Source organism: Vicugna pacos, chromosome 12, assembly GCF_048564905.1.
Source record: "Vicugna pacos chromosome 12, VicPac4, whole genome shotgun sequence".
In the NCBI taxonomy this organism is placed as follows: domain Eukaryota; kingdom Metazoa; phylum Chordata; class Mammalia; order Artiodactyla; family Camelidae; genus Vicugna; species Vicugna pacos.
The window spans coordinates 63,508,603-63,534,605 of NC_132998.1; the positions used below are offsets into that span (position 1 = coordinate 63,508,603).

General features: G+C 52.6%; 1 protein-coding gene and 2 long non-coding RNA genes across 5 annotated transcripts in view; 1 reads left to right on the plus strand and 2 right to left on the minus strand.

Annotated features, from left to right (window-relative positions):
• Nucleotides 1-1,913: 1,913 nt before the first annotated feature.
• Nucleotides 1,914-2,249, minus strand: LOC140700528 (uncharacterized). Its single transcript, XR_012078940.1, has 2 exons — nt 2,177-2,249; nt 1,914-2,079 (listed from the first exon to the last, which is right to left on the minus strand). It is a non-coding gene; the product is annotated as an uncharacterized lncRNA (long non-coding RNA).
• Nucleotides 2,250-9,807: 7,558 nt separating this feature from the next.
• Nucleotides 9,808-26,003, plus strand: part of LOC140700313 (uncharacterized) — a 61,975-nt gene continuing 45,779 nt past the window's right edge. For 2 of the 3 annotated variants that reach the window (XR_012078721.1, XR_012078723.1), the window contains exon 1: nt 9,808-10,246. The gene's annotated coding sequence lies outside the window, so the exon portion shown is untranslated. Of the gene's footprint in view, nt 10,247-16,351; nt 16,443-26,003 lie in introns of those variants that run through there. The other variant, XR_012078724.1, reaches the window with a different exon arrangement.
• On the minus strand, nt 17,902-19,138 carry LOC140700312 (uncharacterized). The gene is made up of 2 exons (XR_012078720.1): nt 18,884-19,138; nt 17,902-18,674 (listed from the first exon to the last, which is right to left on the minus strand). It is a non-coding gene; the product is annotated as an uncharacterized lncRNA (long non-coding RNA).

Below are 26,003 nucleotides of genomic sequence, written 5' to 3' on the forward strand. Positions count from 1 at the left end.
TTGTTATTTTCTCATGGGTGCTTTTCTGTGTTTGTTGATGACAATAAACATGTATTATATTTACAGTCAAGACAAAAAGAGTGGTGTGTATGTATGCGTGTGTGTGTGTGCGTGTTTCAAAGGCCCAGAAAGAAAACACCAAGTTCAGATAAAGATCCACAGTGACTCACTGCTTCCCCAAAGCAGGTTTCTCTCTCTCAGCTTGGAAATTATTATGGAAAATCCTGTAAGTAAGGCCAGACTTGGCCTCTGCTTCCCTAGAACAGAGCTCCTCAGAAGGGCTGTCCAGACCACCTGGGCAGGGTCACCCATAAGGAGCTTGCTACATATGCAGGCCTGGCCCCACGCAGGCTTCCTAGAATGAAAATCTAGGAGAGCTCACCCTCCCTCCTGGCCAAGAAATGTCTTTGTTTTGTGTGTGGTAAAATATACATAAAATTTACCATTTACCACTTCAGAGTCATGAAACATTCACATCTGTTGTGCAACCATCACTACCTTCCATCTCCTGAACTTTGCAACATCCCAAACTAAAACTCTCTACCTGGTAAATAATAACTCCCCATTCTCCCCTCCCCGCAGCCCCTGGTGACCACAGCTCTACTTTCTGTCTCTGACTTTGACTCCATGTGACTCATATAGTGGGATCACACGGTATTTGTCCAGTATCTGGCTTATTTCGCTTTTTATATGTTTTCAAGCTTCATCCAAGTTGCAGCATGTGTCAGAAGTCCATTCCTTTTTAAGGCTGAATAATATTCCATCATATGTATACACTGCATTTGGTTTATCCATTCATCTGTTTGTGGACACTAGGTTGTTACTACCTTTTGCCTGTTGTGAATAATGCTCTGAACACGGATGTGTAACTCTTGGCTAGAGTTACTGCTTTCATTTCTTTGGGGTATACACCTAGAAGTGGAGTTGCTGGGTGATAGGGCAATTCTGTTCAATTTTTCAAGAAACAGTCATACTGTTTTCCACAGTAGCAGCACCATTTCACATTCCCACAAGCAACACAGAGGGTTCCAATTGCTTTACATCCTCGCCAGTGGTGCCAGTTATTGTTATTTTAATAACAGCTCTCTTAATATGTGTGAGGTGGTATTTCTTTGTGGTTTTGATTTGCATTTCCCTAATGATTAGTGATGTTGAGCATCTTTTCATGTGCATACTGGCCATTTATATATCATCTTTGCAGAAATGTCTGTAAAAGTCCTTTGCTTTCTAATTAGGTTTGTTGTTGAGTTGCAGTTCTTTATATATTTTGGATATGAGCAATCTTTTTTGCATATACAGTGTTCTTGGGTCATACCACTTGTGAAAATATTCATGTATTACTTTTTACATAGGGAAAATATGTAAAGAAAAAAAGAAGGTTACAAGAAGCATGAGTGATTATATTCTTTGACTCAGCAATTCCACATCTAGGGATTCATCTTAAGGGATTTTTGTGAACATGTACAAAGATTTCGCTACAAGGATGTTCACTATAAAAGGAGGATGCAAGGAAGAGATGGAAACTAAAAAAAGCTAATGTCCAATCATCGCATATTGCTTAAATAAAACATGGGCGACCCTACACAGAACTCTGTGATTACAAATGGCATTGTAGATGAATGCTCAGGGCAGTGGGGACACATAATTAGCCACGCATGAAAGGAGAAAGTTGCAAAACAGTATTTACAGTACGATCCCAATTTTGTTTCAAACATATGTGTAATAGTGTAAAGAGAAAGGAAAAACGCCGTGTTATACTGGTAATCTCGTGTGGTGGAATCTAAGGTTATGTTTATTTTCTTCTTCGTGTTTTTTCAATTTTCCAAATTTCTACAGTAAACACGTGTGGCTTTACAGTAAAAAAAATAGTTATTTTTAAGGCATCCACAAGTCTATGTACAGTGTTAACCCGATTATGTGAAAAATCTCTGTATTTACAACTAAGAAAAAAGGACTCAAGACCAGAATCCACGCCGAGCTCTCGGCCGCCGTGGTCTGCGCGGTGAGATTCTGAGATTTCTCATTTTGTTTTTTGCACTCTCCTAAGTCTTCCAAATTCCTTACTGTCTGGTTGGTTATCTGGTTAGGGAAGAGGGGAAAAGACAGAAAATTGCTTTAATAAATGAGGATCTAAAGTAAATGAAAACCTTAAGTGGATGAAACTGAGCTCAAAAACCTCGGAGACGCGACCGAAAGCGGGTCTAGAAGCAAGAGGCGGGACGATGAAACTGAATCACAATCTCCACGGCGGAATAGAGGCCCCGCCCCCGGCCGCGCGAGGCCCCGCCCAGGCCTCGTCCGCCTGACTGCGACGCTACGTCCGCACCGCTCGCTGCCCCGGCTGTTCCGTGGCGGCCGCGCAGACGCCCCGCCCCCGGGCACGTAAGGCCCCGCCCCCCGCCGCCACGCTGCGTCCGCGCCGCCCGTCGCGCAGGTCTTGGCTTCCGGAGCGCGACGGAAGGGCGGGCGGCCGCCAAGGCCAAGGCTGCGAGGCCCCGCCGCAGAAGGGCGCGGTTCCCCGAGGGGCCCCCGCGCGCACTTCCGTCGTCCGCCTCTCTCCTGTCCCCGCCTGCCCCCCGGTGCACGGGCCGCGGAGGCCGCACAGCCCGGCGGGTGGAGATCAAAGAGAGGCGGGCCGGCGGGGCCCCCGGGACGCGCGCTGCAAGCCAGCCGGGCCGGAGGAAAGCGGGCGGATCAAAGCGCGCCGGGCCGCGGCTGGCCCTTCCGAGCGGCTGCCCAGGTCGCAGCGCACCTGGGCGGGACGCAGGCTGCGCTGTCTGCATTGCGGAGGCCGGCCCAGCGCGGCGACCTCCTCCTGCCCTCGGCGTGCTGTGTGCGCGTCAGGGGGTGCAGAGCCCTCCCTCCGCCGGCTGTGGCTGTGACTCGGGCTGAGGCCAAGTTTACATGCCACTTCAAAGACGGAAGGCCCAGCAGCCATAGTAGCGGCTGCTATTTATTGAAAACCAGCGCCAGGCAGGCCTGGGACGAATGCCTTTGTATCATCCCGTGACTCCTCACAATAGCTCCATTAAGTGCTGATAAGCCAGTCACCTCCTTTCGCACATGAGGGGCTGAGATCAGAGAGGAGAAGGGGCCCAGACTGCAGTTGGGCCCAGATGCTCACTTGTCCGTCTCAGGCTTTTGCACTTTGTGCTGACCTGGCTTCTGTGATTGAGTTTCCTCGCGGCGGGCGAGGCTCGCCTCTGGCTCTGTTACTTACCTTAGCTTAATGCTGCCTCATTCCCAGCAGGAAGACCTTCCTGCCCAGAGCTAAGCCCCTCTCCCTAGTCTGAAGGTACCCAGCACCCATGAGCTCTGCCCCAGGAACATGGAGATCCCATCCAAGTTAACACCCACCTGTTATTCAGGGTCCCTTTGCTCAGAGACACCTCTGTCCAGCCTCTGAGAAGAGGGTGTGAAAAATCAAGTGGTCCCAGGATGGTGGGTTTGTTGGACCAAGTCAGCCATGCCAATGGCACAAGGCCAAAAGTGTGGGTGCGAGCACCCCAGGGTCTTCATACGCATACAAGCGCGCGCGCGCGCACACACACACACACACACCCCCCAGTGTGGAAGGAACCAAACCCCCAGTTACGCCAAGGCTGCCTGCCTCTCCCAGCTCCGCCCACACCCTTCCTGGGAGACACAGAGGGGGCATTTTGTTTTCCACGTGGCTTTCTAGGTTGGTAAATGAAGGCCGCGTGACACTGGACATTGGCAGCAGATAGGACACGAGGCCCCAGCCCAGGCCAGCTCGAGGCCCAGCACAGCGTGCCTGCAGCAATCCAGATTTTCCAGCCTCCAAATGTACCTCGGAGAGGAAGCTGCACATTGGATTTTTTTTTTTTTGGCTCCATATTAAAGAACAAAGCATGGGAACTGGACAGGCCCCTCTGTAAACAGAAAACACATGTTTTCTGAGAGAATGGGCTCTTCCTTTCCTGGTTTCTTCTCCCATGGACAAAGGCCTCCTTAGGCCTCCTGGCTTCAAGAACCGGGAGGCCTCAGACCCAGGGCTGAGAGGAGGTGATTATTTTTGCCCCAGCTCAGAACACAATACCCACATTATTTTTTTTAATGGAGGTACTGGGGATTGAACCCAGGACCTCGTGCTTACCTCTACCACTGAGCTCTGCCTGCCCCCTACAACACCCACGGCCTTAAATGGGTGCAGGAGTTGGGTATTAATGGGTCACTTAGCAGTGGGGTGGGCCTAGCATGTGGTCCCAGGAAGGAAGCCCGTCAGGAACCTGAACAGTATTTGGATGGAGGGAGGGAGAGTCTGGACCGTTTGTACCCTCCACGCACTTGAGAATCATTTTGGATTCTCCTTGGGCGAGCTCCAGATGAACGTGTTTCACGGGGCCTGCTGGCCACACACAGGGGCGGAGACCTCTCTAACTCAGAAGAGAGCCTGGGGCCTGATATCTGCAAAGAACAGACTGTGACTGAGTGGGAACTGCTGTGTGACCTCATGCAAGTTTCTTAACATCTCTGAGCCATAGTTTTCTCATGTATTTGGTTGTTGAGGATTAAATAAGATAATGGATATAGACCTGTCAGACACATAGAACCAATCAATAAGTGAAGGAAATCAAACTTTGTCTTCGTTTCAGTGGTGAGCTGTTTCCATCGCCTCCAGAGTGGCCGGAGAACCCTGTACAAATACCCAGGATTCCCATACTCCACAGAGCACCTCCTCTCCCTCCATCCTCCACAGGGCACTGGGCTCAACTACCCGCAGACCAGCTGCGACACCTCTTTGGAAGCAGTTGTCTCGGGAACGGATCATTCTTTTGAATCACTTCAGCAGCCTGGTCTCTATCCTCGAGGGAGATTTGATTTGGGGAAATAACCAGATGTCCTTTGGGCCAAGTCGGCTGAGTCGATGTGCACAAACCAAGCCAGGGCCCCCGTCCAGTGCCAGAATGTGCCACGACTGCAAAGTTGGGAGACTCTGTGGCTCCCAGCTCTGAAGGCAGTCTGGGAGGAGAATCTGGACCGGCTCGTCTGGACTGGCCTCCACTGGTGTTGGTGGGGGTGAGAGCGCCAGCGTGCTGGTGTATGAAAACAGGCATAGTCACATACCCGAGCGTGGTGGCCGAACCAAACCAAAGCGAGACTAATTAACATGAGGCTGCCTTTCATCTCTCAGCTCACGATTGGATTTTCATGGAAGTCTTTGGGGGGAAATTCTGAGCGTTTCTGACACAAGCAAATGTGTGAGAGTGAGGCAGGAGGTTGTCCGGGAGGAGTGCAGGGCTCAGAGGTCGGGATTTCCTCCCAGCTCTGTGGCCTCTGGCTGTTCATGCCATCTCTCCAGCCCTCAGTGATCCCACCTGAACAATGGGGATCATGATGTCTATCCTTAACATGAAAAGCAAATGGGGGGAAACGGATATGAACACGCCCAAAAGTCCTGACCTCGTGGGGCAAGGGCTTTAAAAACCCGGACACCCTTTGACCAAACACTCCTGCTTCTGGGAATTTATCCTCAGGAAAGCATCAGAAACATGAAAGTTTCAGTATAAAGATATTCTAGCAGCATTATTTATAGTAGCAAAGACTTTAAAGAAACTACATGTCCAACAATAGTGGCAAATGTGATAACCTGTCCGTAGGATGCTACACTGCTCTCAGGGGTGCTCCAGGCAGGAAATACACCAGCCACGCCTGTGCCAGTGACAGTGCTAGGTTAAAAAAAAAAAATTAGCATTCACAAAGCCCTATTCACAGTAGCCCCAAAACATCAGAAACAACCCAGTTGTCCACCAGCAGCAGAAGAGGTAGGCACACAAAGGGATAATATAAAACAATAAACAGGCATTAGCTATTGATGGGCGTATTGACAGACATAGATGAATGGCAACTATGCTGAGCGAGTTCACACTCTATGATGCCGTTTATTTTAAATTAAATAAAGGAGAAATTAATCTGTCAGATCGGTGGTTGCCTGGGGCTTAGAACGCAGGGACCGCCTGCCGGGGAGACTAGGGGACATTTTGTGGTGATGATATTTTGTTTCTTGATTGCAATGGTGGTGACAGGGGTGTGTACATTTGTCAAAACTCATAGAACAGTACAAGTATAAGGGACCTTATTGCGTGGAAATTATATCTCAATAAAGTTGATTTTTAAAATTAATTGGTATTTAGATTTTATTTTTCAAATCCTGAAGAAAATAATGTTTAATAACATAAAGTGCTCACAGCATATTAAACAGAAAGATTCTGAAATAATCCAGAGTGTGATCACACACACAAGAGTACCTGTACGTATCTGGTTTGGAAAATATACCAGAAAGGCTTTCAACAAAATGTACCTGGTAATTATCTCACAGTTAATTTTTGTTTTCTTTTTTATGCTTGTCTGTATTTCCAAATTTTCTATAACAAACACTTTTCCTTTTCTAAACAAATTAAATAGAAACAAACACATCTCCTTTCCTTTCTTCCAGCGGTAGCAGGCCGGGGACACGGGGCTGGGCTCTGGGACAGGACGGTGACAATACCCGGGTCCAGCGAAAGGGAACTGCCTGGAAGGCGGTAGCAGACGCTAGAGGGTGAGGGTGGGGCTCCCTGCCCTGGTCCCCTGGCCCAGTCTCCTGGCTGGTTATTCTTGAGGGCTGCGTGCTCACTGGGCACTACTGATGCAGAGGCGAGCCCTGTCCCCCGGGCCGGCTCGGGTGGCCGGGAAGCCAGATCCTCCTGTTTGGAGCGACCGAGTCCTGTGGCTCCCAGCCCTTCTCCTGAACAATCTGGGCTCCCTGCAGACGTGAGTGAGGATGGGTGGGGGTTCTGGTCTCTGCCCCTTTGCCACTTTCCCTGCTGCAGGAGACCCTCCTTGGTGAGAACTGCAGGAACTGATTGGTGGGGGCAAGGGGTGGCCGGCCCTGGGCCAGAGACTGCGCTGCAGTGCATCTCCTGCCCCCACGGCCCTATTGTTTATCAGTACTTCTCCCTCCAAATCTGGGGACACTGAGAGCAGGAGTGAGTTGCCCAGAGTCACCTGGCCGGTAGCGGGGGACGGGGAGAGCTCAACCTTGACCCCACGCCTGGATTCTCACTGCCTTCAAACTCCAGTTCCCGGGAGCTTCTGGGCCCCAAACAGCTCATTAACGCAGCGTGGGTTTGGGGGTCAGGGGCTGTGTGTTTCCTGTGCCTGCTGTCTGCTCCGGGTGATCATGCGACTTGAAATCTGCTGCACATTCGGTGGAGCCGTCAGCGGGGCTTAGTGGCTAAACATGAGTGTCTCTGGGAACAGGGCTCTGCCTGTGCTTAGAGCTGCTGGGACCGTGGTCTTGCAGCTCCCTCCCTGACTCTGCCTCTCCCTTACTACCAGCCGGCTTCACAGAGGTGCTGAGAAGGAGGAGACCCGGCTGATTTAGTTTCTTTCCCCTCCCTAACTGAGCAGATTCTACAACAGACTGTGGAAATTAAAAATAAGAGGCCAGAACCATAAATATATATATATATATATATATTTTTTTTTTCTAACCAAATCACAAGTGGGGAAGATGAGGCGGCAGTAGGTTAAGGACATTTGTGATGTAGAGTTTTTATCACCTGACACTTTCATGACTGTGAATGTCACAATGGATGGTCCTTGGAAACGGGTGGCAGCGGAGACTACGGGCTTATACCTGTGTGTGAAGCTGCATTGAAGTGAGGTCAGCCCGGAATTAGCTCACAACATGGGGGCCATCAGTCACGCCAGATTCTCCTATGTTTGTGTATCAATTTATATAAAGAAATCAACTGTAATATGAGTAGCCAAAGGCGCCTCTGAAGTAAAAGGGACTAAGGGACATGCTTTCTTCTCTCTCACTCTCTTTCTCCATGTATTTATATATACATATTCTCCAAACTTTCTATAACCGTTTCTTGTTATAACAAGAAGGAACAAAATACACTCTTATTAAATGTAGTCAAACTGCAACTCAACCTTCATGTCCAATGATACCATGACAGTCAAGGGTACTTTTTATTGAGTGTCTGGTATGTTCCAGATGTTCCACCAAACTCCCACTACCCTGGCTCCTCGGAACACCCAGCACGTGCGAGCTGTCCCCCCTGCACGCAGGAGCACGCAGGAGCTGAGTCGGTACGCAGCGCCCACGTGGCCGAGCTAGGGGCTGAACGTGGATGACTCCAACTCTGTCCTATTTCCGTAACAATTTCCTGCCTCTTCAAGGTGAGTATTTTTCCCAAATACAATCATCTTCAATGAAAATATTTTATCGTTTAAATAAAATCTGAAATTATTTCTGTAAACAGAATTTAGTGAAATAAATACACTAATCATTTTTTAAAAAACTTTATGACCCTGTTAACCAACAGCCAAAGTGGGGAACATCCCAGGGATCAGGATAAAATGAAAATGCAGGGCGCCTTGTTCCAAAAGGATTGAGAATTTTAATACAAGGACAGCAGAGCATAAAATGTGGCGCGACTGCACGGGCTACACACCCGTGAAGCCAGGCCGAACAAGGTCTTGGTGGGTTTTGATTGAGCAAGGGTCACATCCCCTTTGGGGACAAACTGAGCTCCAGAGATCACATATTAGACAACAAATGGATTCAAGCTTTAGGAAGACGTACAGTTCCAGATAAAATTTTCAGTCCTGGAAATACAAAATAATTGCAGCTCAGGAATGGAGTTCCCTGGTGAGGATGCCAGGGGAGAGAGCAGGCACTTCCCTCCCCTGGAAAGGGCCCAGCCTCTGAGCAAGGGGCTTGTCCAGGAGGACTACCCCCTGCAGGACGCCCCCTGGCGCCGAGCCCTGATGGAACTTCAGTGCCTTGCGGGAGAGCACAGGAGTGCACGGCTGACCAGCCTGGGTCTTGGGGAGAAATGAGAAAAGACAATGCCCGCGCTTGCTCCCGTGAAAAGAGGACCTTTTCTGGGAAAGTATCTTGGGCTTCATGGGCAGGTGGATTTTTCCCCAGCACTCTCAGGCACCGCCTAATTTGCAGGACAAGAGACAACATACTCCCCCCACTCCAACCCCCACCCTGGTCTCCACAGCCCCCTTGCTCATTTTTCTTAAAAAAAAAAACAAACAACCCTATTCTCCCAGCCTTTCACAGAGCTCTGGGCTCTGGGACTGTTTTCTCCATAAACATGTCTTGCAGGGAAGGACAGACAGACAAATGGATGAACAGGGTAGCGCAGGAACATCCCAAGGCCAAGTGACAGCTGATGCTCTGTGCCCCTCAGCCCCTGCTCCAGGGCTCAGACGGCCCTCGAAGGGACTGGGCTTGGCCACTGTGCAGGTCCCCAAGCCTGGGGCCGCTCAGCAGCCTCCTCCAGCCCAGACATGTCCTCAGGAGGCCAAGAGGACAGAAAATCATGCAGCAGCCAGGGAGCTTCCAGGAAGAGGAGGCCTGAGCTTCCAGGTCAGGGCCAGGCCAGTGAAGCCTCCTGCCTCACTCATGGAACACCTGACTAACGAGGGAGGACTGGGTCCTACATTTACCTCAAGTGGGGGCTGGGAGCGGGTGGGCCTGGGCCCAGGACCCTGTGTGGAGCCCAGGTCCTCTCTGGACACTGGGGGTTCCCAGCTGTCCCTCTGCTCCAGGACAGGAGCACAGGGTAGCTGCTTGCAGTGGCTGGCCCAAGATGAGGTTGCCCCTGGGAGCCCAGGCCTGCTGCTGCTGCTGCACTGGGGTCAGCCACATTTCAGGGAGCATCTTGGGCCCACCTCACTCCCCCACCCCACCCCCAGATTTGCCCAAGACTTTTCTGAGTGGGTTATAAACCAGGCAGGTGCCCAAGAAAGGTGCCTCAGCCTGAGACCAGAACACGAGGGAAAGGGCCCCATCGTGAGTCAGAGGTGGTTGTTTACCACTTAAGGAAAAAACAACCCAAAAAAGCTTCTGGGTGGAATTTCAAGTCCTGGAGATTTCTAAGTAGCCGGCCCGCTCTCCCTCGTATTTCTTTCTTTCCTCCCCTCTCCCGGCCTGCTTTCCCTCTTTGTTGCCAAGCTCAGACGTCGCTGCTGAAACCCAGCCCAGCGCCCGCGAAGCCCGGAAACTTCCAGCTCCGCGATTGTGCGGAAAGTTGGGGTCGCGGGGCCGGGGCGACAGCGGCGCCGCGGGGCCGGGGGCGGCGGTGACCCGGGGCGGCGGCCTGTGGTGGCCTCGCTCTGCCCGGCCGCGCCCGGCCTCGGACAGTCCGCGGGCCGGACGTGAACTTGACTCCGGCTCCCGCCCGCCGGGATCGCGGGGACACTCCGGGATGACCTGGTAAGCGGCGCCCAGTCTCCCGCCCTCGCCCTCGGAGCCCCCCGCGGCCAGCAGGGGCCGGGGCTGGGGTCCGGGCCGGGGGCCGGGGCCGGGGCCGGGGCTTGGGCCGGGAGGGGGCGCCCCGGGGGGAGAGCGCGGAGGACGCCGCCGCGGCCGCCATGGAGCGCACGGCTCAGCCCGCGGCCCTCCGCGCAGCCAAGTCGGCCCTCCCCGGCCTCCTCCTGAACAAAGGCTTGGGAAGTTCGGAGGGGAATCTTTCCCGACATTTTCCGTCCCCGGGCCGCTGGGTCTGGGCGGCGGCCATCAGGGCTCTTAAAGGGGAAAGAAGCTCGCTCCGGTTCTCTTCCCTTCCGTCTTGCACGCCCTCCACCCACTCTGGCTGGAGGGCAGAAGGAGGGGCACCGGTGTCACTCCGGCTTTCAGGTGTTAAACCCCCGGGGCTGGCAGGGGCCTGCCAGGGGCTGCACAGGCAGATCAGAGCCTGTGGGGTGAGGGACCCCCACAGCTCAGGGGAGGGCAGCCTTGGGCCACCTGCACAGTTGCCTCCCCTGCCACTGCAATGGGCCTGGGTCCTGGGGGCTCCAGGGTAGGGATTGTTCCTGATCCTCCCCACCTGCCTTGATGGCTTCCCTGTGGCCATACAGGGTGACTCCCCACTGCCCACCCCTGGCAGGACTACCAGCAACCACCACTCCCTCTACTCTGCCTGGGGCTGCAGTGGCAGGCACAGGAGACACAACATGGCAGCTGCGTTCAGGACCTGGGGATGGTGGGGGCCTGGGCCCTGTGGGGCCTTGTCCCTGGGGAGCAGGGCTGGGGACATGGGTGCCTCCCTTCACCTCTGCCCACTGGCCCAGGCCCAGGCCTGGCTCTGGCCAGTTTCTGTGCACCCGTCTCCTCCCTGTGCCTGAGGCAAGGCCTCCAGTGAGTGGCCTGATCCCTGGGGAGCACCTATAGGGTGGGCGGTGGCAGGGCCTCAGAGGCTCCAAGAGCTGGGCCCTGGGCCCCGGGCTCTGAATTTGACTTGATGCCTGCCCCCTCCAAACCCCAGCCCAGGCCTGGTCCCCCCAGCTATAGCAGGGACTGCTGGCTGGGCATGCACTTGGTCCTAGGCAGGTTCCCAACCTCACCTCCATCCCCAGGGCTCCTGAACCCCAGAGTTTCCCTCAGTGAAAGGCTACAGGGACAATGGGTGGAGAAGGCCTGGGCCAGCCAGGGGCCAGACAAGTCACCACCCTCTATACCCTGGACACTCCAGCAGGGTCCTTAAATGGTCAGGTCAGCCAGGTGGGGTGCAGTAGAGAGTTTTCAGGCACCGTGGGAACAGACAGCCCAGGCCTGCCCTAGGTGGGGGCCACACGAGGCTCCTGCCAGATGCTGCCAAAAGGGTAAAGACCTAGGGTTTCAGGCCTTCCAGCCCTTCAGGAGCAGGAAATGCAGATTTGTGCATAGAATGTCCCAAATTTGAAAACAGTGAGTGCGGAACAGAGGAAACACATCCTGGGGTTGAATCCAACCTGTGGACATCCAGGTGGCAACCCCTGTGTCTATGTGAGCTGGTTAGTGTTGAAAGGAAGTTTTTGTAGTGACCCCAGCTCCAGCCCGGCCTCTGACAAGGAAGCCCCATAGATCTGGAGGGAGGGAAGTTCACACCTCATTTACCCCTCATCACGAAGGAATCATGGGAAGTGTCGGCCTCCACGTACTGTGTCCTTCAGGTGCCTGAAGCTGGCTTGCCTCTTTAAGACCTGATCTACTTAGTGGAGCTGATTTGAAGCTAAAATCTATCCACTCAGGCTCCACCAACCAGTGCTCAGTAAGTAATGAAGGAGAGACAGGATGAACTTGAACTTGAACTTTCTTCCCAGGCCAGACAATGGAGCCACCGCTAGTTAGGAAAGCCTGGGCTTATTGATGCACTAAAGGGGCTGGCTCTTCAGTGAGCCAGGCCTGGGCTTAAACCCCTGCCCAGTGTAGATGGGTGGCCCTGGGCCAGTAACCTCACCTCTCTGAGCCTCAACTTCCTCATTCATAAAATGGGCTTAATAATAGTTCTGACTCAGTCGAGCCTTGGGAGAATCGTGACTCCCGTGGGAATGCTTAGCGTGGCAGTAGCACGCGGAGGTACTCAGTAAACCTTAGCGGTGCCTGTTTTACTGACGTAGAGGTGGACTGTGCCTTCTGGTTCCTCTAATACATCACCTGCTTCTGGGGCAGCACAGGAATTCCTCAAATTTCATGTCAACTCTCAGTCGCTTGCCTCTCCCCACTTTTTGTTTCTTTTCTTACCCCACCCCTGAGCCCCTCCCCTGTGTTCATGGCTCTGTACTGAGCACTGGGGGTCAAGAGGTGAGTCTGATAGGGGCCCTGCCTTGAGAAGCTGCCGGATGCCCTGTGCAATTATCACACCAGGATGAGGTTCTCTGAGCTAACTTTCCATCCAGAGAAGGTATTTCCTGCACAGTTCTCCTGCCGCCAGCCGTGCAGTTTTTGTTGAATGCCCCCAGAGATGGGAAGTTCAGCACCTCTCTGGTGGTGTTTCTGCAGAAGCTGCAGGTGGAAGCCTCTTAGGTATCCCTGAGCCTTCACTGGTGGGACCAGCTGTGGGACAGGACTGCGGCAGTAGCTCTGGGTTTGCTGGTTTTCCCGGGGAAAACACACATCTGGTAAGAAGGTCCTAAAAACTTAGGGGAGGTGCTGATTTCAGTCTCCAGGAATGTACTGCAAGTGATCGATGCATGTCTTTATAAAACAGAGTCCCACTTCCCGTTTTTGCCAACAGCCCACGTAGGAAGGAGAAAGGAGAGAAGGGGCCACGGTGTGGGAAATCAGACAAATTGAGAACAGAGAGCTGGTTGCTGCACTCCTGGAAGGCAAGGTGGAGCATCCAGAAGCCCAGGGCTCCTTGCTGAGACTGGTGGCATCCCTGCAGAGTCCAATGCAAAATTAAAAGAGGGGACCCTTCTTCAAAAATGGTTAAGAATTCCAAAACAGAGACAGCAGAGCTTTAAAGCCAGCACGGGCCCTTCTGAGTGCAGGGCCTTGCTGAGTGTGGGGCCCTGTGTGGCAGACAGGCCGCAACCCCCCAGCTGGCCCAGCTCCTTACACGTGTTCCTGCCGCGTGCCGAGGGCCGAGCAGGACCCGCCGGCAGCTCCGTTGAAGGAGCGTGACTCTTCTGCACTGATTTTTTTTCTCATCACTGATGTTATGTGCTAATTTTAGAACATTTTGAATCCTCAGAAAAGAAGAAAAGTTTTCAATCACCTGTGAAACCACCCTTAGAAATAGCCAGTGGGAATGCCTCACCTTGCTGCTACAAAAACAGAGAATTTCAAGCAAAATTAGCATCTTATTATATGTATCATTTTATCTTCTGCTTGTTTCACTAAACATTTTATCACAACTCATTCTTTAGTATCAGAAGATACTAGTCAATAAATTGATTTTTAATGACTTTTTAATATTCCTTAGGTGTGTCTCCTTAACTAACCCCTTATTATTTGACACTTTGGTTGTTCCCAATTATTTCGAGTTTTCCCTGTTGTAAACACACTTTGAGGAATTCTGTGTGCACATTTCTGCTTGTTTCCTAAAGGATTGAAGGCTGTCAGGAGAGATCTTCAGGTTCCAGAAGCTTTTTGAGGTTGTCTGAACTTCCACCTTGGCCAGGAGCTCAGCTGCCAGCCTCCAGCACAGTGGCAGTACTAGGGGGCTAGCCTGCCTGGCATCTTTCTACTTGTAGAATAAAACCCCACCCTCCCCAGAGCTGACTTGACTGGGCAGTTCTGAGCACGGACTGCACACACAGCACCGGCTGCCACGTGTACAACTACCATGTGATATGCTTTAACCAGCCCCCTTTACGGATGAGGACCCTGAGCCCAAAGAGCAGAGGCGCTAGCCCAAGGAACCCCTGCCTGTCCTGTTGTGAGAAGGACACATGATTACAAAGCAGAAAATGGCCCCTCGTCCTGACAAACTACCGACAGGATCTGGGGATCCAGGCTGCCTGGACGGCTGAGCCTGTCGGGCTGGGGGTAGGATGAGATTCGGTTGAGTGAGGGCGATACTCAGTAAGTAGTGGTGAAGGGAGGGGGAGGGGGAAGAGGGACAGCCCCTTAGGTGAGCTTAGAGCCCCTTAGGGGAGGAGGGCTCTGCAGGGCACTTGGCCACCCAACCGGAGGCTCCTGAGTGCAGGGATGAGGTCTGCTGAGCCCAGCCCAGCTCTGCCCACCACAGAGGAGCATTGTGTGTGGAGTGACTGAGTGGCCACATTTTCATGGCCTCCTTCAGAGCCACTGGGGCCAGTCCAGGGTGGGATGGTGTGTTAGTTTCCTATTACTGCCATAGCAAAGTTCACTGATTCTAATGCCTCGAACAACCAAGTTTATGAAGGTTGGAAATCTGAAATGTCTCACGGGGCTAAAGTCAAAGTCTTGGCAGGGCCGCTTTTTTCTGGAGGGTCTAGGGGAGACTCCATTTCCTGGCCTTTTCCAGCCTCTAGAGGTGCCCACATTCCTTGTTTCACGGCCTTTCCTCTGTCTTCAAAGAGAATTGTGTCTACCTGACCATTGCTGGGAAAGTTCTCTGTGGTTAAGGATGCGTGTGATTAGATTGGCCCCACCTGGATAACCCAGGCTGCTCACCCAGCTCAGGCCCATGATTTCATCCACCTGCAAAGTGGGTTCAGACTGTTCTGAATTTGTTCCTAGGCTGAAGAACTTCCTGCTAGAGGCCCCAGTGGCCCCAGCCCTTGCCCACCTTGAGGGTAGACATTCTGGGCACTCAGGCAGATTCTCTGCTCAGCGAGGAACTGCTCTTCTTCCTCTCAACCCCCTGGGGCAGGTGGAGTGGTCACCACTATCATCCCCACTTTACAGGTGGGCAAACTGAGGCCCAGAGAGTCCAGATAACTTGCCCAAGGCCATACAGCTGGCAAGGGGCAAGGCTGAACTTTGGTGATGACTGGACCGTAAATCCAGGGCTCTGTGCCCCCCCCCACCAGCCACCTCTAGGAACATGGTCTTTCCTGGCTCTCACCTAGCCACAGCCCTTAATTCTTTCTAGAAGGGAGGCAGGCCTTCCTGCTCTGTTCCCAGAACAGGCTGCTGCTCTCAGGGACAGAAGGGCAGTGGGGCAGCCCTCGGCAGGTTGCTCGTGTGAGTGTGGGTGGATCTGGGAGCCTCACTAGGGCCAGGGCCTCACTGGAGCTTGCATGTTAAGGGGTAAATGTGTCGATGGCAAAGGAAGAGTCATCCCAGCCAGAATGGCCGCCACTCTTCTCCATCCAGCCCCCAACCCGGTGCTTTGGGGCGTCTTTACCCAGCACCAGCGCAGCACCTTGACTTGCCCAAAGCTGAGCCACTCTGAGTGAGAAAATGAGGAAGAGGACTTCCAGGGGCAGCGTCTGAAGCGGGGGTGGCACTCAGTACACACAGGACAGCGGCCGAGGGTGTGCTCCCAGGGCCCAGGCTCTGCAGAGGGCGCAGTCAGCGTCCCTCTGGGGCCCGGGCCTGGCATGGGAAGGGTTAAGCCACCGCGGGCACCTTGGCATGTCGCGCTGCCCAGAACGTCCAGCTCCCCACCCCCACCACTTTTCTTCCTTTTTGCCTTTTTCCTTCTTAATTAATCATACGCTGCTGCCCAATTTAAATATGGAAATGCCCAGGCCAGGCGATGCCATTATTCCCGAGGCCAGGCGGGCTGTCCGGGGCCGGGGCTGCGGGGAGCATGGTGGCATCGCCCCCTTTCTGGTGTGTGTGAAATTATGTGCACAAAAGGCGCCTCCTTATCTGAGTGTGTGAACTAAATAAATAAATAAGGGCTTTTGTTTGTTTGCCGGCTCCTGCACATGGCTGTTTTGACTAAACCGCCCGTGTTGTCTGTGCCTTTATGGGACTCAGGAGACAGGAGGCAGGGGGAGGCCCCCGCGGCCGGCCTGGGCCGGGGTGGGGGCGGCCGCCGGGCATCTGGGCCTCTCCCTCCCCTGGCACCACTGCACCCCGCACCCCTCCCTACACACACCCTTGCCGGAAAGTTCCCCAGCCCGGGCCGGGCTCCCAGGCAGCTTGGCGCTGTGCCAGGCTCGCCGCCGAGCGCGGGCAGCAGGGTGGGGCGAGCGGCGGCAGCGCCGAGGACGTGGCCGGGCGCCCCGGGCGCGAGCAGGACCCGAGGCCGGGAGGCTGGGCCCAGAAGGTGAGGGCACCCGGGGTGGGCACGGGGTGGGCGCTCGGCGGGCAGCAGGCGGCACAGCCGGCCCGGAGCAGGCCCGGGGCGGGCAGAGGGACGGCAAGCAGAGGACGCGGCCACAAAGCTGGGCAGTGCCAGGCGTCGCCGCTGCCCGCCCAGCCGGCCTCCCTCCCGCCCGCCCCGGCCCGGCTCCGCGGGGAGGCCTCGCGTGCACGGGGGCCGGGCAGTCGCAACAGACCGAGCTGTGGCCGCTCTGGCCGAAGGAAGGCCCAGTGAGGCGGGGCCCAGGGCTGTCAAGGAGAAAAACATCCCAAGGCCTGCAAATTGCTGCTCTCAGCTTTTTTTTCCTCCTCCTGCTTGGGAGGAAAAAAAAAAAAGCAGCGCTTCCTCTGGAGGCGGATGCAAAAAGCATGCAGAATTTTAACCATCTCCTGCGCTGTCCTTCCCCAGCAGGGTGGCCTGGGCCCTGCACAGTGGCACCACGGGAGGGGGAATGGTGAGAGCCCCAGATGCCTCTTTCTGGGAAAAGCTGGAAAGCCAGGACCCTTGCCCCTCTCCAGAAGCTGGGCCCGACACAGGGGTGTGAGGAGGACTGGAGGGTGTGGGTGCCCAGGGCTGACACAGAGCTGGCACGTGGTGGGCCGCTAGGCACCCTAATAATTACCTCTGTGTCACCATCACACATGCCTGGTGGGCCCATCTCTTGGTGTTGAATGTGGTACCCGGGGCACCTGGCTGGGGACCCCAGCACAGCAGTGGGGCGGGGGTCTGGGTTCCCACTGACGTGAGGCCTTCAGTCATGCTGGGATCCTAGGCCTTTCTCATGATCGAGTTTTGCATTTTGAAAATAATGTGGAAAGTCTTCTGGTGGCTGTTGGGGACTTCACATGCCATTCATTCAGGGCAGGACTTATGAATTCTGGAGTCAAGAGGGTGATCTGGTCACTGGAGGAACGGCAGGCAAGTCCCATATGCACCTCATGGGGGTGAGGATGCCTTTCAGGAAGAGGTCAAGGGAGCTCGGAGGGGTGGTCCAGGGAGGCACAGTGCCCAGGGCCCAGGAATATGTTTTAATTTTAATGTTTTTTAAAATCAGAAGAAAAAAGGGGAGGTTCCAAGCCAGGGGGGAAAGGAGGTAGGAAGGGATAAATTGGGAGTTCGAGATTTACAGATACACACTACTATATATAAAATAGATAAACAACAAGTTTCTTTGGTAGTGCACAGGGAACTATATTCAATATCTTGTAGTAGCCTATAATGAAAAAGAATATGAAAAGGAATATGTGTATGTACCTGGATGACTGAAACATGATGCTGTGTACTAGAAATTGACACAACATTGTAAACTGACCATACTTCAATTTTAAAAAAATCAGAAGATAAAATGACTATAATGACAATGAATACATAATGATGAATTAATTCGGCATGGGTTATATTCATCTTTATAGCAATGCAATCATAAAATATAATTTTTAATATTTATGGAGAAAGGAACCATGAAAGCAAAACTGCTTGGATCCACAGAAGTCATGACGGGGCCCTGACTGGACCCGGTGTGTCCCAGGGCAAAGGGTCAGATGTGTGGCTCCAAGGGGGTCTTTGGGGTGTGAATCTGGCTTCTCCAAAGGCCCGCCAGGACAGGTGACGCGTACCGTGAAGAGGAGTCAGGGCCCTCGCGCGCGCGTGTGTGCATGTCCCTGTGCTCACACGTGTTTTGCAGACCCCTGAGTGTGCAAGGCCCTGTCCTTGAGACACGTGAACACAAGGCTGTTGAGGTGTGGCCGTGAGGGCCTGGTGCTCCTGGCCGTGGGGTGAGGGGTTGTCACTGGGCAGGGAGACCATGGCGGCATCTTCCATTGTCTGCCTGGGAGAAAGCAGGCTGCGTGCGAAGCCCGCTCACAGCCAGACACCTCAGTTTGGAGACACTCTCCCAGTCGCACAGGCTCAGGGTCTGCACGTGGGCAGGGACCGCTGTGTTGGGCACCGTGGGTTTAGTGGTCCCTGTGGCCCCCTCCTCCAGAGTTCGGGAGACTGTTTTTTCTGCTGCTTTTTTGCTGGTGGCCCTTCTTGGGCAGGGTAAAGGATGCTTCCACTGGCTACTCAAGGCTGCAGCAGCCCTGAGAGCTGAAAGAATGGGTCTTGACGCTGCAAGTTTCCAGGACGAGGGGGGACTGCTGCAGAGGGTTCTTCGGCCGTGCTCCCAGACGCCAGGGGGACGGCACAAAGGGCTGGCTTCAGGGTACAATAGTGGGGCGGTTAGTCACAGTGCCGGGCAGCGGGCAGGCAGACAGAGCTCCCTGTGTCTGCGCCTATTCGGGCTGGGCCCTGCAGCCTGATTTCCCCTGCCCCTGGCCTTTTGTTTGCACCCGTCCCTGCTCCCCGATTAACCCCCTGCTGCCCGCCCCACGGCCTACCTGGCCACCTGGCTGGGGCATCCTTACCAGGCTCTGGTTTCCATCAGCCACCCTGGCCAGAGGCAAGCTGCTCCTTGAAGCCGGGCTCAGGCCTGCGTGATTTCACTGGCATCTCTGGGGACAGAGGCACTGGCACAGCTCCGTCACCATCACCGTGGCTGGGCAGCATTTGTGGGCTTGAGGACCAGTTTTGTGTGACTTAAAGATCCATCAGCATTTGAGAGTATTCACCATGCAAGGGCTGGGCATTTCTGGAAACAATGAAAAGCCAAAACTGTGAAAAATTAGGGAGTGGCCCTGAAGCTGGTGCCGGTACTGCATGTTTTAAAGTGAACAGACTGATATAAATATTTTAATCCTGTGCATAGATAGATGGATAAGATAAAATAAATTAGTCATGTCCCAGCCCTGTCTGGGGACTAAAGCAGGACTTCTGTCAGCACTTGCTGTTTGGTAGTTACAATTAAAATCGCCCCTTCTAGGTTGCAATTCTAGCGTCTCAGAGATGGAATTAGCTGTTTGTTTAATTTGACAGTTAAACTATTAACACGTGGAGAAGGTAACTGCCCCCCAAAAAGGCATAAAACACAGTTAACAGTCTCTCTCACTGTCTTTAACTTAAAAATGATCTGTGCAGAGATTCTACATTTTGGCTTTTCTTTGCTAAATTAAAGTGGCATGTGTTTTTATTTTAGAAGGCAGGGATGGTTTGCTGTGCCGTGTGTGAGGCGGGGAGGTAAAATAAAGGGCCTTTTGAAAATGTGCCCATCTCCTACAGCTAAAAACCCAAGAGCCAGACATTTTTTTTCCCCTTGGAGGAAATAAATGCCTCCAATTTATTCATCTTACCTGTTGATTACATTTGGTAACTATTTTATTGTTGAGTCCTTATCTAGAATTGAAGATGTCTTTGGAATATCAAAAACCTAGTTCTGTTTGGTCCATGAGACATTGGTGCCTCTCTGTTAAAAACCACTTAACGCCGCATCCGGGCCCAGGCGGCTCTCTGGACGGAGCACGGACTGTGTGCATCCAGCTTCTGCCTTCAGAAATTAAGTGATGGAAGACTTACGGTCAGCTCACATCATTTCGTTCTGATTTCTTTTAAACCAGTGAAGATGATTTTAGCACAAAGAGTGATGTATCTTACTTGCATTCTGAGAGCCACTGGATTTTTCAAGCCGGAATACAATTTTTTTTTTCAAAATCCAAATTTAGAAATTGCCTTTTAGAGTAGAAAACAGCATGCTGGTTCGCCTTTTCGCTCACTTTAAAAGAAATAGACTTCAGATCAAATACATTTGATTCGTAGATTTTTTTCCCCGTCCGTTGTTATCGAGGGGCTGGAAATAGCCCACTTTTACAAAGTAACGTAAGAAAAGGCATGTTCCCACACAGGCATAGAGTCCTTCTGGGGTGGACCCAAGCCCCAGAGGGGCCACGGACTTATACTTGAGTCACTGTCCTGTGCACATTTTTCCTTCCCAGGAGGAGTATGGCATTCAGCCACAAAGTCATCAAGTGAAAAAAAGACAGTCCCTGCCTGCCTGAGGCACAGTCACACCACACACCTCTCGAGAGATAAAGGGACCCTGTGCAAATACCATTGTTTTAAAGCAAACCCAACACAATTTTCACTAATTGCAATTCTGCCCTGGCCATAGGCACTAGCTCCAATAATGGAAAAAAAGGAAAAAATTGGAATAATGGGAAACACACTTGATCCCTGGGGAAACTGTCTCTCCTGCAGGAAGGTACTGGGATGAGAGGTCTGGAAGCTGCCACGGGGACATGGGAGACTCAAAGCCTCCGTTCAAATCTTGGGGCTCTTAACTTCTCTCCTCCACTCCTCAGTTTCCCACATTTCAGATGAGAAAAAAAATGACCTCAACGCACTGTCCAGGGTTGTTGCAGGAATATCTCAGCGGCAGCCAATATTTGCATAGCAGAGCTGCCTGGTTTCATTTTCTGTTTGAACATGTTTCTCTAAAGGGTAAAGTGCTGGAGACACGTGAGCTGCCGTTATCAACCTAATAACTTTCCTGGCAATATATGGTCATTATTGTTTATGTTTAACTCATAAATAGCGATAGTAACGTATCTTATTCTTGAAATGAATTATGACATAATACATGCAGCTTTATCAGTAATACGACCCCTTGCTGATTATGGAAGCAGCATATGCTCATCGTGGAAATTTTGGAAAACGCAGAGAAGTGCATGGAAGGGAAGTCATCCTCCCCACTCCAGCTCTGGTCACGCGTCCACATCTTTCCTGCAAGGTTTTCTTCTCTGCCCTGTGGATTCTTGGAGCCCGTACTTTCGGATGACTCCATCATGCTTTTCGGCTGGGGTCTCCTGTCCTCTTTGAGCTTCTGTTCTCTAGGGGCGGCCCCTCCCTCTGGCACCCAGGCCACCACCTTCAAGCAGGCTGGGCACAGGCCCTGGCATTCAGGGAGACGACCTCAGGCTCCCTGGCTCCCAACCCCCTTCCCCTGCCCTTCCGGGAGCCATGTCGGGGCAGGCCAGACAGACTGCCAGTACGGCCCCGTGGCAGAGTCCAGGCTGACTCAGGGCATCGGGGACATGGGGCGAGTGGCAGGAAACACAGTGTCTTACGGTGCCCAGGCCTTGGGGATGGAGAGGAGCGCAGCTGGGCCTTCTCCATGCGGGATGGGGCCAGGAGGTGGGAGGAGCGGGACCCCACAGCCGGGAAAGTGGTGAAAAGCAGGCCTGAGGTTTGAATTCTCAGCACAGAAAGCCACTTGGGCTAAATCACTCCTTAGACGGGCAAAGTTTCATCAGAGCTGTCGAGATAATGTTTCCAAGGTGTTCAGCTTTCTGGTTCTGACTGAAACTCACCAAGCGATTGGAGGTTAATGCCAAGTGACTTGGTAGGCAGAAATAGGCCAGTACTTTAGTACAAGGGCACAGTTCCCAAACGCTGTGTTGCAATCAGGCACGGGCCTCGGCTGGTCCCACAAATCCATCAGGCAAAAGTTCCCCGTTACCAGGCCTCTGGAAGGGGAAACAAACTGATTTCCATATTGTTTTCTAGAGTAACTGACATCCGAAGTGAATTCTAGAGTTTCTAAGTTCATTTCTGCTATGATAAATGGAGTCCATGAGGTCTGCCTTGACCCCCTTGGATAATGCAGTGCCTTCATCATCTTAACAGATCAGTAGAGATTTATTAACAGCCCACACTGCAGACAGACTTCACCAGCAAGGCTGCTGGTTGTGGTGTTAGTTATAGTAGAGAAATATTAGTGAGAATTGAAATTTGTAATAATCACAGGAAATGCTGGGTGAATTATCACATAAGAATAAAATGGAATGTTGTGTCACTATTAAAATGCTGTTGACAAAGAGTTTGTAATAGCATGGGGACATACAGGATGCAACATTTTACGAACAGTAAATATGTATGTAAATTATGTAACTGTATGCACATGTTCACTGCTGGGAAGGAAATGCATTAGTTTTATTTTCTGGATGATGGCAAATAGGTGAATTTTCCTTTTTTCCATGTATTTTGTACTTGAATTATTTATACTTTATACTCACTACTTAAATTATCTCTATCTTAAATATCTATCTTCATATTTTACTTTTAAATTACTTATACTTGATTCTCTGCCTTCCGTAAACATGTGGTATTTTTCTAAGCAAGAAAAATCATTTTTTGTTTGGTTTGGTTTTTTTTGGTTGGGGCGGTGGGTAATTAGTTTACAGATTTATTTTTAGAGGAGGTTCTGCGGGTTGAACCCAGGACCCTGTGTATGCTAAGCATGCACACTACCACTTGAGCTGTACCCTCCACCAAGAAAAATCATTTTTAAATGAAGTAGATGTAAACATCTACTTCATTTACAATTTTTTGTTAATTTGTTAATTTTGTTAATTAAAATTAAAATTTTTGTTAACTAAAAAAATTTTTTAATAAAGTAGAATCATTCTACTTTATTGGGAGTAGAAATAAAGACAAATGGCTTATTTTTCCTTCAATACTGTGGATAGATGGCAAGTAGCAGAATTATTCGTTAGGCCAACAAATGTATATAGTAAGTAAATACTGTTTGTTCTCTTATAAAAGATTTGTACATTGATAGCTTATTAATCAAACGCTACATGCATTCCCTAAACAAACATATATACTTGCACAACCAGGGCACAAAAATCTCAACTAGGATTTTGTGTGAACTTAAGGAGAAGTATTTTTGTCCCCTAAACAATACCATCCAGAAATGAGAAAAAAGGCATTCTTGTTCTTCTTGGCTATTTGGTCCAGTGATTCCCCACTCCCCTGGTGAGGTTGCTTGATTCCGAGTTTGGGCTTTCTGCTTCTATTGGTTGTTTTATAAGGGCAATTTAAAAGATCCTGCAAGTTCTTATCTGGGGAAGAACACAGATCTTGGATTCATACTGCCAGATGATACACTGTGGTCTTTGGGTAGAACTCTTAGCGGTTTATTTATACTCTCATTTATTTTCTTTTAAAAGAAAGAAAGAAAACAATTTTTTTTCCAGCTTGTACTTCCCAGGACTTCTATATTTCAAAATATTATTCTGCACTCTTAAGTCACCTGCTAATTCACAGCCGGGGGATACACTGCTTGTAACAAGACAAGAGGCAGGAATTTTCTTTTATGAGCATAATGCTACAGGATTTTGTGATATGGAAAATTCTGTCCCATCTTACCGTCTAAAATATCTGAGCCTTGCGGCAAGTGCCATTTGCTCTCCTGTAAAATCCGTTCCCTAGACCAGCAGTGTTGGAAAGGGTAGAATCTTAAAAAATGCAGTGGTCCGGAAATAACTCACTGCCCCGGTTGGTTTACAAGGCCCGGTGGGAGGCTGTCAGACTGACCCCCGCTCCGGACACCACGTGGCGCAGGTGAGCCGCGGCCGCGGGGACCCCGTCCAGGACCTGGGCCGGCTCGCCGCCTGCGTACGGCTGACACGAAGGCCTGCGGCCTCAGTTTCCCCCGCTGCCTCCGCGGGTGGGGGCGGAGGCGAGGCTGGCGGCGGCCCGGACGGCGGGGACCTGGCGGGAAGGGGTCTGCACGCGTCGGGCCGGGCCCGCGGGGAGGCGCCCGGCTGGGAGGTCCCGCGGCCTCCGGGGCGCGACCCTCTAATCCGCTTTAGTCAATATATTGTGCGCTTTACTTAGGCAAAGTAAACAGGGCGGGCCAACAAAGCGGCGGCCGCCGGCCCGCGACTCCCTGACCCCGGGGTCGCGCCCTTTGTTCGCCCTCAATGGGGCCGCCCCGTCGCCCGCCCGCCCGCGGCTAATTGGGGCGCGTGCCGCCGCCGCCGCCGCGGACCCCGGCCCCGGCTCTGACACCGGACCCCGGCTCGGACAGAGACTCGGACCCCAGCGCGGAGTCCGACCCCGGAACCGGACCCGGACCCCGGTTCCGACACGGATTCGGACCCTGGACCCCAACGCGGATCTGGACTCCTGCTGGGACCCGGACCCCGGACCCAGATCCAGATGCGGGTCAAGATTCGGACTCGGACCGGGACCCCTGCTTGGACCCTAACACCTGCCTGACGCAGACCCGGCTTTGGCTCCCGGCTCGGACCGCGCAAAGCGCGCCCGCCCCCGACTCAGACTCCAAGGCCCCCACGTACGTGGACCCGGCCGCAGGCTCAGACTGCAGGCTCCGCTCCCCACTTGATGTGGACCCCAGGCTCCAGACCTGATGCCACCCGGCCCGGCCCTGGCCCTGCCTCGGCTTCGTCCCCGCTGAGCCCTCTCTCCGCCCTGGGCCGGGAGCCTGGAGGCTGCATGGAGGAGGCGCGCGAGACCTCCGGGCCTCCAGAGCGGGTGCAGACCCCGTCGTGTCACCTGCCCCGCCCAGACCCGGCGGGACGAGGCTAGCCGCAACCCGGTTGCCCACCCCGGTGGCCGATGCGCTGGTCGGCCGACGGATCCCAGGCAGCCACCGCGGCCGCGTGGCGCCTGCCACCCGGGGGGTGGGGGCCGCGACGGCACCGCTGCACGGGTCCCAGGCCAGGAGCCCGGCTGGAGGCGTCGCTCTGCAGGGCCCTTGTGGACTGCGACCGACCCGCCGGCTGAAGTGCAGAGAGGAGAGGTCTGCGGGAAAACAAGGCACGTGTGTTTTTCTTTCTCTGCTCTTCATTTCTGTGGAAGTCCCGCAAATGGGAAAGAAAAGGTGCTCCAGGAAAGCAGAATCCACGGTCCCCTGCGATGAAAAACAGGAACCTTCACACCCATCTGCACTGGGCTTTCGTTGCCTCCTAGGCCCTTCTTTTCCCTCCAAATCACAACCTTTACAGAGTCTTGGGGGTAGTTCTAGGTGGGACCTACCAGGCCCAGAGTGATGAAGACAGCTGACACTAAATTCAGCCCTGACCATCCCATGTCCCCTGTGTTCTTTGTTTTTTCCTCAAATGCTGGACAAGGTTATAATTTTTATCCCAAGCAGCTTTTGAGACTTAGCTCCTTGTAACTTTTTTTTAAGGTTTTGTCTGATTTTAAAAAGCACTTTCTCTTGTAATTAGGTGCAAAGAGGAGGCAAGAGAAAGGCGTCTTGGAAGCCTTTGCCTTTGCAAATGAACAGGGTGGCTTCAAGTTCTCCGCCAAGCCAGGCAAGGCCTCTGGCTCGCGCCTCATTTATTTCATAGTTTTGTTCACCTGGCTCTGCCAGGGAGCCTTTTAAAAATGTTAAGTTTGTTTCTGTGCTTGCCGTTTGTGCAGTGGAATATTCTGCTGTGGAATTTGGCTTTTGGGGAACACTTGGTGTTCGGGGCCGTGCCTTGCTGTCCTGAGGATGAGCGGGTGTTGTGTCGGTGCGTATCACAAACTAGGGGGAGGCAGGGGCTTCAGGAAATTTCGCTGTGTGGTGCAGATCTCTCCTGGAAAGGGAAGCCCTTTGGAGACAGACTGCTGGTATCTCCTTCAATACAACCATTTCCGAAATAACCCAGTTCCCTCTTTCTTCACCTCTTTCTCAATGCATGTGCCCCTGCAGAATGCTGACTTCCAGGCCCCAGGCCCTGGCCATCCCTCCAGGAGAGAATTGCCACCATGAGCCTCTCTGGAGGGAGCCGGTTATGAGTGATCCTGGCTGACTTGAGACTTTGAGGTTTTCCCAGACCATATTGTCACCTGTTTGGC